At 37.1% G+C, this 10,695-nt stretch overlaps 1 long non-coding RNA gene across 1 annotated transcript; it reads right to left on the reverse strand.

Annotated features, from left to right (window-relative positions):
* Positions 1–8,225: 8,225 nt before the first annotated feature.
* LOC138912056 (uncharacterized) lies at positions 8,226–10,478 on the reverse strand. Its single transcript, XR_011417704.1, has 4 exons — positions 10,054–10,478; positions 9,137–9,982; positions 8,636–9,060; positions 8,226–8,583 (listed from the first exon to the last, which is right to left on the reverse strand). It is a non-coding gene; the product is annotated as an uncharacterized lncRNA (long non-coding RNA).
* Positions 10,479–10,695: the final 217 nt, after the last annotated feature.

Here is a 10,695-nt window from a genome sequence, read left to right on the forward strand (position 1 = left end):
AGGTTGCCGAAAGATGTGCATGAGTATATAGAGTGGCTAGGATTTCTACAAAAATCAAAACCCTGACCGTTGGAATTAGTTGCTACAAATGAATTTCTACTACTGTTAAGTTTGTTCCTTCCAACCTGCTTGCCAGGCGCGTATGTGGCCGTGGCATGTTCCATAGTTTCCAGGCGTTTGCATCGTGCTTCTAAAATCGAGGTGAAATCCGCGATCTTCGGTATTTCCCCCATCCATGCATTTTCTTCCCAATTAGATTGAGTAGCTCTGTCCAATTTTTGAAGAAGTATGTAGGCAAATATAGCACCAGAAAACTCCTCCAAGGTGACCATTCCCAGAAGAGCGCGCAAATGTGCATTTAGCTTGTCCGATAGTTTCCGTAGTTTTATTGCAGACGCCACCTCCACCTTCTCAAGCCCAAACATCTCGCTGATGTGTGCCTGAAATAAAAGACGCTTGTTACCAAAACGTTTATTTAAAAGATGTAGCGCTGCAAGATAGTTTGCGTCAGAAATCTCCAGCGCTCTGATTGTATCTAACGCCGGACCATGTACACAGGATCGCAGATTTTGAAGCTTCTCGATATTTGACAATTCCGAATCGTTACGTATAATTGACGGAAAAACGGAGATGAAATCTGCAAACTCCGTGTAGCCGCCAGCGAAGGTTGGCAATTTGACTTCCGGGACGCGCGATCTGTTGGCCACAACGACGGTTGGCCGATCCGATGAGTCTTCGTGGCGGAACCTAGAGCAGGGCGGCTGCTCCGGCCTACGAATCTGCAATTGTCTGTGAGCACGAACTATAATTGCCATACACAATTGTCGAAAATTTCACGAGTTTGGCTATCGATTTCGTCGTTGTCCAATTCGTCAAGCGCATCGTGCGCAGTATTAAATGAGGTTGCTAATTGGCTTATTAAATTTAGGCGCACTTCTAAATCAATGGTACTAAGCTCCCCAATAGCGTCTTGGGAAATTGCTAATACTTTGCACTCGCTGAACAAGGGGATTTACTTTGCGTTTGTTAAAAGACACCCTGTTTTGCATCGGCGTCTCACTTCCCGCTTCTTCGTCCGACATAGTTCACCGCAATGTTCTGTTAGCACTCAACACCAAAGTCAAATTCGGACGCGAGTACAGTTGCCGCGTGCGCGAAGAAGGTGGTATGAGAGAGAGTTGATAAGAACCGTTGCAGTGAGACCGGTGTTCACGAATCTGTATTTGAACCCGTTCACTAATTGCACCCGTTCAAATAATTGCACGCTTGCACTGATTTTTTAATTATTTGTTAATGCAATAGCCGAATTGCTATCACGTCGGGGTCACCAAATGTTGCGGCTAGAGTGAGCTTTTTCACTAGCACTGTTGGCCAATAAGGCGCTCGAGAATCCAATAATCAACCACTAAAATACAAATTAATTGTCCGAATTAACAATATAAGTATTCGTTGTTTATTGGCGAATATACAAAGTTTGATGAGTGCAATTCAATGATTGCAAAGACGGCAGGCCAAAATGCTTGCCGTTTGCATGCGAAACGAAAAAGCGAAAGTTAGAAAACGAACTGAACTACGATCGGACGCAGCCGATAACAACAACAAGGAACAGCTGTTATGCGGCGCTCTTCTTCTCAGTGTTCGCAAGCTCAGCTGTGTTGCGCGGTCTGGCTAAGCGCTTAGCTGGACACATATATTTATGGATGGCCGACGGTAATACTTCGATGTTCGGGATTGGGTGTATGTGTAGAAAAAATATGTGTGGATGTACCCTGCAGGAAAAATGCGAACTAGTCTGAAAAACAACTAGTTAAATTACTAATATAAAGCAACCGGAATTTGTCTGAATGCATTTGAACTACACAGGGTCTAGAAAATTTGTGCTAGTCGAAAAAATGATTAATACAAAACAAGTAAAAAATAAACTTGTCTCGGACTAGTACCTTTCTGACAAAAAAAACTTTAAAAATATTTAACTGGTAGAACAAATACATGTTAGGGTCTAGTTAAAAGGCAACTGGAATTTAACTAGTTGCAAATGAAACACATATGATCCAAAAATATAGCCTAGAGGGTAAATGTCTTGGGAAATTTAACAATAAACAAATCAAACACTCGAGGTCCTCGGTTCAATCCCCAGTCTCTGTACATTTTTTTTTGTTTTTTGCTTGCTAGGTGATGCTTTAGTTTTATTTTAAACTTTGTTTAATCTGTCCGAGGCAATATATATGTGAAAAATCACTGTTTTTGAAGTATGTCACACTAAAATTCATAAACCTTGTTAGGGCATTACAAAATGTGATGCGTGTATGGCTCAATCAGTTAGTGTGTCTACAAATCCAAAGGTCCCGGGTTCAAGTCCTAGAGAGGGCGACTTGCCTCAAAAAAAGTAAGTTTGTTTTAATTCCATTTAATTATTTAATTGGTTAACAGTCATTAGTGCAAAACTAGTAGCAAATGGACTAGTTGTTTCCGACGACAAGCATATGAAAAATGGACCACTTCGTTACAAGGAAATGGACATAACTTGAACTAGTTAACCTTCTCGACCCAACTAGTATTTTAATAGTCCAAAACTGATTCCGTTTCCTGCAGGGTATGGAAGTAATATATGTGTAATATATGTATGTGGAATATGTAATATGTATTTATATAATGTTAATACGTTATCCTTGGTGTGAGTGGCACTGCTTCGCCTGGTCACGGGATATGTGTAGCGGGGGATGGGGTAGTATACAGCACATAAGCTGTCTACTGGTTCGGTGTCGCACCCAGCACTTGTAACTAGGTGGACGTCGAGGAGTGCGCAAATGAGGATCTGAAGACACAGCGACAGCCTCTGTTGATTGCGATAGTAGATGAGTAACAGAAAGTGGTATTCTGAGAATGATACTGTGACTGAGACTGATTTTATTAAACAAACTTAACGGTATTTATAAGTACACAAATGTTTACGGTAACCAAAAAATGTGGAAAGGGAAAAATTAAATTATAGCTACTCTTCACAACTCGCAGTGGGGCAAAGAGCTATATGCAGTGATAAGCTATATTCGCTGCGTCGGCATATTGATGACTATTAAGAAGAATGACGGTCTGACTGTAGAATTACAATTGACTGCAAATGTTATGATATGTGATTCTTTGTTCGACATATGTAAATGCGATAGTAATTATATTATGTAGGTCGATGAGTCTTAACATTCTCCCGGCCGTTGAACAGATGTTCAATCATCGCTTACGTCGAGGCTAAACGTAAGTGGTGAGCTTGCTGGATGCGTCGAGCTAGCGTGTTCCTTGGGGTGAAAAGTTGCTTTTTTGGAGTTTCAGATGATTTATCCTTTCCGGATGGTGTACGCGATTATTAGCAAGACTGATATGGCTAAGGCAGCGTAGGCCTAGCATAAATCCATTTTTTTGGTTGTGAGGCCTTTATCCAAACCATATCGGAATTAGATTCAACGACTTCGCAATGTGAGGTGGATTTATTGTTAAGGGCCGGTTTCTCGAGTCCCTGTCAAAGTCCCTGATAGCTATCTGTTCGAAAAACTTAAAGACCAGATATACTGTTCGTAAAAGCAAATCCGCTTTCTCGATTGCTTTAAATTATCTGAACGAGAAACAATTACAGAGTGCTGTTAACGCACAGAATTGTACTGTAAAGCGCAAAAATGGCGTGCTTCGATTATTTCATCAGCTGTTTGGGTATTATTCAAAGGAAAAGTCAGCTGTGATTTCGTTTCTTCTTCTTAGTTGGCTTTGGGAAATCAGCTGTCATTCTATCGCGCCGAAAACGCTTAACAGGGACTCCGAGTCCCTCTCAAAGTTAGCTCTCATATTGATGCTCGAGAAAGCCAAAATGCCTTTATCTTTTCGAGAAATGTTAGACGGCACTCGAGAATCCGGCCCTAAATAGTTCAAACTCACACCGATCTTCTGCGTTGAATACTGTTTGATGAGTGAAACAGAGATGAACATTGACGGGTACAGTTAAACATCCTTAAAACTCTTCCTCAGTCAAACTCATGAATTGATCCCTGGGCGCATTGACTATGATGATACTTGACAATAATTTGAATGAAGTCCATTTCCTGGAGTTCCATGTTGGGATGGAGATGATGCTGTACACTTCTTCCGAACTATGACATGAGTGTCTATTGTCGTACCTTCTGCTCGCATGATTTTGTATAGTTCAATCGCATGTTCGGTTGATACTGGGAGCATTTGATCTAGTGCTAAATGGTCCCTAATTTGGTCGAGTTGTTCTCTGAGTTGTTTTGGAGAGATTAATGCGGGACTTATTGTCCGATGGCGGATGACTGTTAGAATGTTTGTTATGTCTGTTTGAATCCGTTGAAGACTGGTTGGGGTAATACAAAAGCTTCAATACGTTGTGTGAAACCACTATGAAGTGATTTAGCTCGTATGTTGACTCGTGCTTTACTAGTTTTCGGTAGTCCTCCAATGCCTTCAATTCGTAATTTGGCATTATGGAGCTTTTATGATAATATTGACACCATTCGCTCTGTAATCAGATTTATCTGTGATCCAGAGTCCAGTAGTGCTCTAAAGTTGGCACATTGCCCATTGTTGGCCTGTACTGCAACCTTGGCCGTGGCGAGTAAATTTTTATTACTCGTCGCCCTACAATTGGCGTACTAGGCTCCACGGTATTTTCAAGATGAAGAATAGTATAGTGATTTTTGTTGCACTTAAAGCACTTTCATGTGCGGCAATCCTCTGTTTTGTGCTCAGTGCTGAAACACTTAACACACATTATTTGTGTTAGTACCCAATTTAATCTTTCAGATGTGGGCCTTGATCGGAAGTCTTCACATCTGTATAGCGGATGGATTTCCTTTTTTCAGAATTCACATGACGATAACCTTCCAGTTGTTGACAAGGCACAAGTTGAGGTCTTTTGATTCTTTTTCGATATTTTTTCGATTTTCCTGTGTTGATCCAAAAAATCGAGCATAGTATGCAACGGCTGTAGTTCTGATAAGGGTAAGAATTTCTCAACTGCGCATATGAAATTTTAGATTTTCTTCAAACTCGGGTACCTCGTAGAGTTTGGCTTGGTTATCATCTGTGATTTTTTTAAAATTTTTTGGTGTCCATTTAGGGGCGCTATGAATTTTTGAAGTTAAGAACTTAAAAAATGTTCTCAAACTTTAAATTAGTACATCTCGAGAATGGCTTAGAAGATCAACGTGCAACTTTACACGTTTTTAAATGTGTACTGGGGGAGTTAGAAATTTGTATGAATTTTAATTATTTGAAATTTTTTATTGCGGTTTTGAATGTCTTCTTCATCCTATAAAAGAAACTTAAGTATCCAAGATTGTCCATTTCATAATTAACTTAATTTACCCGAAAAAACATTTTAGTTCCTTTTCATCATTTCCAAGATATATAATTTTGTATGCGAATTTAGAAAAACCTTATTTATATTTCCAATGAGTACAATTCTTACATGTTTAAGCTGAAGGTTTGCACAACTCAATTACTCACTGATATTATGCACATATGCATATCATAATTTTACCACAGTCCCTTTATATAGCTGTCATACAAATCGATGGATTTTCTTATTGTTAAGAAGGTAGGCTTTGAAAAAGTATAATTAAAACTTGAAACAAACATTTTTTTCAAAGCCTACCTTCTTAACATGAAAAACGGGTGTCTCAACTTACACGCTCAAAGGGTCCCAACTTACACAAAATGAGATGTTTCGGGAAAAAATTAATTACTTTTTTTCTGACTGTCACATTAAGCTAATTCTTTTTTTAATTAGTTAACAGTTAATATACTAATGTTTTAAATATCTTACCAAATTAATTTAAGGACGTTATTAATTTTAAATGAAGTTTTTAAAAAAGTAGAAAAAACTTTTTTGGTAAAAAATGGTACACGACTCTCACAGCTTTAATCTGGCTAGAGCCTAGCTTATAATGCTTTCCCCAAAAGTTTTATCACTAAGGGCCGGTTTCTCGAGTCCCTGTCAAAGTCCCTGATAGCTATCTGTTCGAAAAACTTAAATACCAGATAAACTGTTCGTAAAAGCAAATCCGCTTTCTCGACTGCTTTAATTTATCTGAACGAGAAACAATTACAGAGTGCTGTTAACGCACAAAATTTTGCTGTGAAGCGCAAAAAATGGCATGCTTCGATTATTTCATCAGCTGTTTGGGTATAATTTAAAGGAAAAGTCAGTTGTGATTTCGTTTCTTCTTCATAGTTGGCTTTGGGAAATCAGCTGTCATTCTATCGAGTCGAAAACGCTTAACAGGGACTCCGAGTCCCTGTCAAAGTTAGCTCTCACATTTATGCTCGAGAAAGCCAAAATGCCTTAGCAGGGACTTTATCTGTTCGAGAAATGTTAGCCGGCACTCGAGAAACCGGCCCTAAAAAGGACTACAAAAAAAATAAAAACAATTTTTTTAGTGGATAAGTTTTGAGAAAATTGAGTGTCTTAACTGACAGACCGTCTCAACCTACAGACCTCTCCCCTATATAATTCCTGCAATGACTTTACGCTATCACAAGATGTCTGTTGATGCAACGAATTACTGTATTTGCAAACTGTCTTGGCTTGTCATACGAATCAACAAGTATTTCCCAAGCTTGTACATAATTGTCTTCCTTGAGTTCTATATGCCGAATCAGCCTTTCTGCATCACCGGTAAGTGCGGCTTTTAGGTACTACATTTTCTTTATGGTGGACATGTTGGTTTCATGAGCCATGCATGAGAATAAATCAGGGACCGTAACAGTTATAATCATAGCTCGCAAATAACTGTTGACCGATTCGTGCGGTCCCCAAATAACTGTTTTTCTCTGAGACTTTGAGCAAACAATCAGAGAGCAACCGATTGAATTGTTCGTACAGAAATTTTGCTCGCACTCAGGCGACGAGCAGTTTTTTCGGCTTTCTTTTGCTCGGCTCGCTTACAGACTGGTTGCTCCTGAACGACGTTTCAAAAAGTCTTTTGCGCATGTGTTAACGTTAACGTGCTTGGGCGATACTGCTCTCCCTTTCATTCGCACGTACTTTCAAAGGGAACACATTGTATAGTTGTATTAGTGAAAAGACATTTGGCGATGACTTTTTCAGTAAATCGGTCTTTTAATAAGTCTCCCTGTGCGAGCGACATTCGTATCTCTCATTGAACGAGGTTCGTAACAGAGCGTCTCACGAACAGCTCAACGTAAAAGGCTCAACCGAAAACCAAAACGAAAGGAAACGAAGTGTGCTGCGCAGAGAGAGAACGAGGGGCATGCTATTTTTCGGTTGTTCTCGGGAGTAGAGCGTAAGGAAAAAAACGGTTAACAGTTATTTGCATGCTTTGGTTATAATTTTTAAAATAAAAATCAAATTAAATTAAAATGATTTTTATTTAAAAGTCAAAGCATAACAGTTATTCTGTGATTTTTATTTTAGCATAACAGTTATTCAATGATTTTTATTTTAAAAATCAAAAATAAAAATCAAAACCAAATATCTTTTAAACCACGGGGAATACAAAAAAACGGAAAACGCACTTTTATTTTTCGGATTAATACCTTTCTTATGATATATCACACGTCCATTAGGATTCTAAAATTAATATTATTTATAGCTATATATATATGGAAACTTTTCTGGAATATTTATGTTCTAGTAATATTAAAGTCAAAAATCCATTAAATGATATTAAATATTATTAAAAAACATAGTGAGTTCTTCAATACAAACTGGAACAGCATTTAACAAAGTGGCACTACTTTTTGATATCCTTAGTAAATAATCTAAAGACGCTTTTCCTCTTCTTCTTAAGAATTCGCGGTTTTTGAAGAACTGATTTAAATATCCAAGCAAGTATAAGTATTAGTATACATTTAAATCCGTATTAAAAACCATTCCAAAAAAAATTAAAAATTTTTGGGCTCCCAAGAAAAAAATAGCACAAATCGACATTAAAAATTTAACACTAGTGAGTGCCAGTGTGTTTAAATGCTAAAAATGTGTTATTTATAACCAACTGTAACCTAGAGTTCGCAAAAATCCTTATATTTATGTTAACAGGTCGACCAAATCACTAATATAAACTTTTAAATATTTTAATATTTATTTATTATTAATTAAAACCTAGAAAAATTTTGAGTAATTATAAATGAAGTATAAGATGTTTTTTACGTAAAAAATGTATTTTATTATTTAGATTCAAAAATAGCATCTTCTTGATGGCTCCTTCTGATAAGTTGCATCTCAAGTCAGATAGTAGCAATTTTAGTGCGGATGCACGTTCCACGCTGACTTGTGTCGCTGGTACCGAGTGGACTACCTTTGCCAACTGGTACAAATGCGGATAATTGAATCTCTGCCCAGTACTTCATAATGTCCTCGCTCAAGTTGATGGGCTTTGGAGTATAGTTTTCAATTTCCGTTCTTGCCAGTTGGATCTCTGGGTTATTTTCTTCTTCGGAGTCCTTGATTTCAGATGCCACATCAATTGAACTTAAAAAGGAGTCTAAGAGGCTATATTTTAGATCAGAAGTGTCACTTTTCTGACTGGTCGGTGGAGTCGGTTGGGGTATTTTGTTGTCCTATAAATAAAAAATATTACAAAATTAAAATATTTAATAATATAAAATATACCCTTTTCCGCACTGAATATATTTGGCTAATAAGCTTTTTTAAATGGCTCTTTGCCTTTAGGATTTGATCCGGATATGGTGCTAAAACACGTTTTAACCAGGGGTCGATATATAATGCAGCGAGAACGACTTCATTCGTCAATAGGTGATTCTCTCTCTTGACGAGGCAGTTCGCGAGTATTTCGCTGTGATTATTTTTCATCGCCATTACTTCATGTTTTGTTTCCGGCAAAATTTTTTAAAAATCTCCCAAATATAGTTGCTTGCTTTGGAGTTTCTGCTTGGCAACAAAAATGGGATTCAAAGTCTTCACCAGCACATTGATTTCTGTCCATTGCAAATCTGACAGCTGCGCATTTTTTCCCATCACATCTGGTCGGTACGTCAAGGTATGGTTGCGATAGCCCGCAATTACGAATTAAAATCCTGAAATATTAAATTAATTATATTAACAAAAAGAAAAAAGGTACAAAATAGAACAGTGGTAAGTTATTTAAGTAACCTGTACGTGGGGGTCCTTAAAGTCTTAATCATAGCTCGTACTTGTCGGATAACTTGGTCGCGAGAATCATCTTTTAAAAAATCTTTTACAGCCAACTGTAAGGAATGGGCGGCACATTTAATTGACTCGATGGAATAAATGCGAAGATCGTGATATTCCTTTTCATTGCAGATAGGTTCTAAATCGTTTTGTTCTTCATTGAGCCACTCAACAGCCTTAATCATGTTTTTTCCATTACCAGTTGTTACTGTATAGACTTGATTGGTTGATATTTTAAAATATATAAATATATAAAATTGAACATTCACTCCAAGAACTCCGCGGTTATGCCTTGATGCAATATCTTCCTTTAAGGATATTAATTTTTTGTCCAGCATACCTATCAAGTTTTTTTTAACTTGGTCATATTTCTCGGAGACATAGGTAATTACGTTCCTTGACGTTATTGGATTCATATCTAGGCCGGAGAAAATTTGATCAGTTAATATTTTAAATGCCTTTGAGTCCAGAGTGGCAAATGGCATATTTTCTTCAGTAACCAGCTGAACACAAGCCGATTTTACGTCGCAAATGGAAAGACTTATGTTAAATTTTTTCTTCTTATCCACTGGCTCATCATTTTGGCGTTCGTCCTTTTCGGAGACAAAGTGTTCCTCATGTTCATGTGCTGCAAGAATCTTTGAGGCCAAAATTGCTAGATTTGGAAAAAAAAGGATGCTTATAATGCTATCTAGCTCATCAGCCTCACTTAAATCCGCGTACTTCTCACTGCCAGTAATTTAAGTTAAGTACTCATCAGGCAAATCAGAATTATGGCAACATTTTCCATGTCTCTGTAGTCCATATCTATTAAAATATTAAAAGCTTAATATGTTAAGTTTGTATTTCTATTATAATTATTGAAATTTTAAACTTACCTTATGTACAATATCGCATTTAAGGTTTTTAAGTTCATGGAGTTGCGTAATTTGTTCTTTACATTATTCATCTGAGAGAATATACGCTCCACTTCAGCGTTTGACCATGGCAGTGAAAGAATTTTTAGGCCAAATTCCGTCAAACCACGGAATGGGTTGTTGTTTCCAGCGTCTTTGTAGTTCAGAACTTCCACCCAAAATTTAATGGTGTCTTCCACAAACTCCCATTTTATAAAATTGATTTTCTCGATTTGATTTTTTATTTCATCAATGTTTTGACATTCAAAATATTCTAATACATCTATTATGTCATTATTTTTGCAAGTTTTTAGAATATTTTGAACCGAAAATAAATTAACCTTTTCCATTACTTAAATATTTTCCGGCAATCTAAAACAAAAAAAATAGGTATTATATGTACCAGGATACAAATTACCATATTACCTATCGCGAAGTTTGATTATTAATTCTTTTACGAACTCCATGCAATTTGTTCGTATTTCAGTTTTGTACGATTGGAATTGATTCTCTTGCCTTGCATATATGAGCCTTAAGAAAAACAAATAAAGATAATTTATTTCATTATTATACAGCCCGTTGAGAATGAGGGCCTTGTGACACTTTTCCGAATCAGCTGCCAAT

This window comes from Drosophila takahashii, chromosome 2L, assembly GCF_030179915.1.
Source record: "Drosophila takahashii strain IR98-3 E-12201 chromosome 2L, DtakHiC1v2, whole genome shotgun sequence".
In the NCBI taxonomy this organism is placed as follows: Eukaryota; Metazoa; Arthropoda; class Insecta; order Diptera; family Drosophilidae; genus Drosophila; species Drosophila takahashii.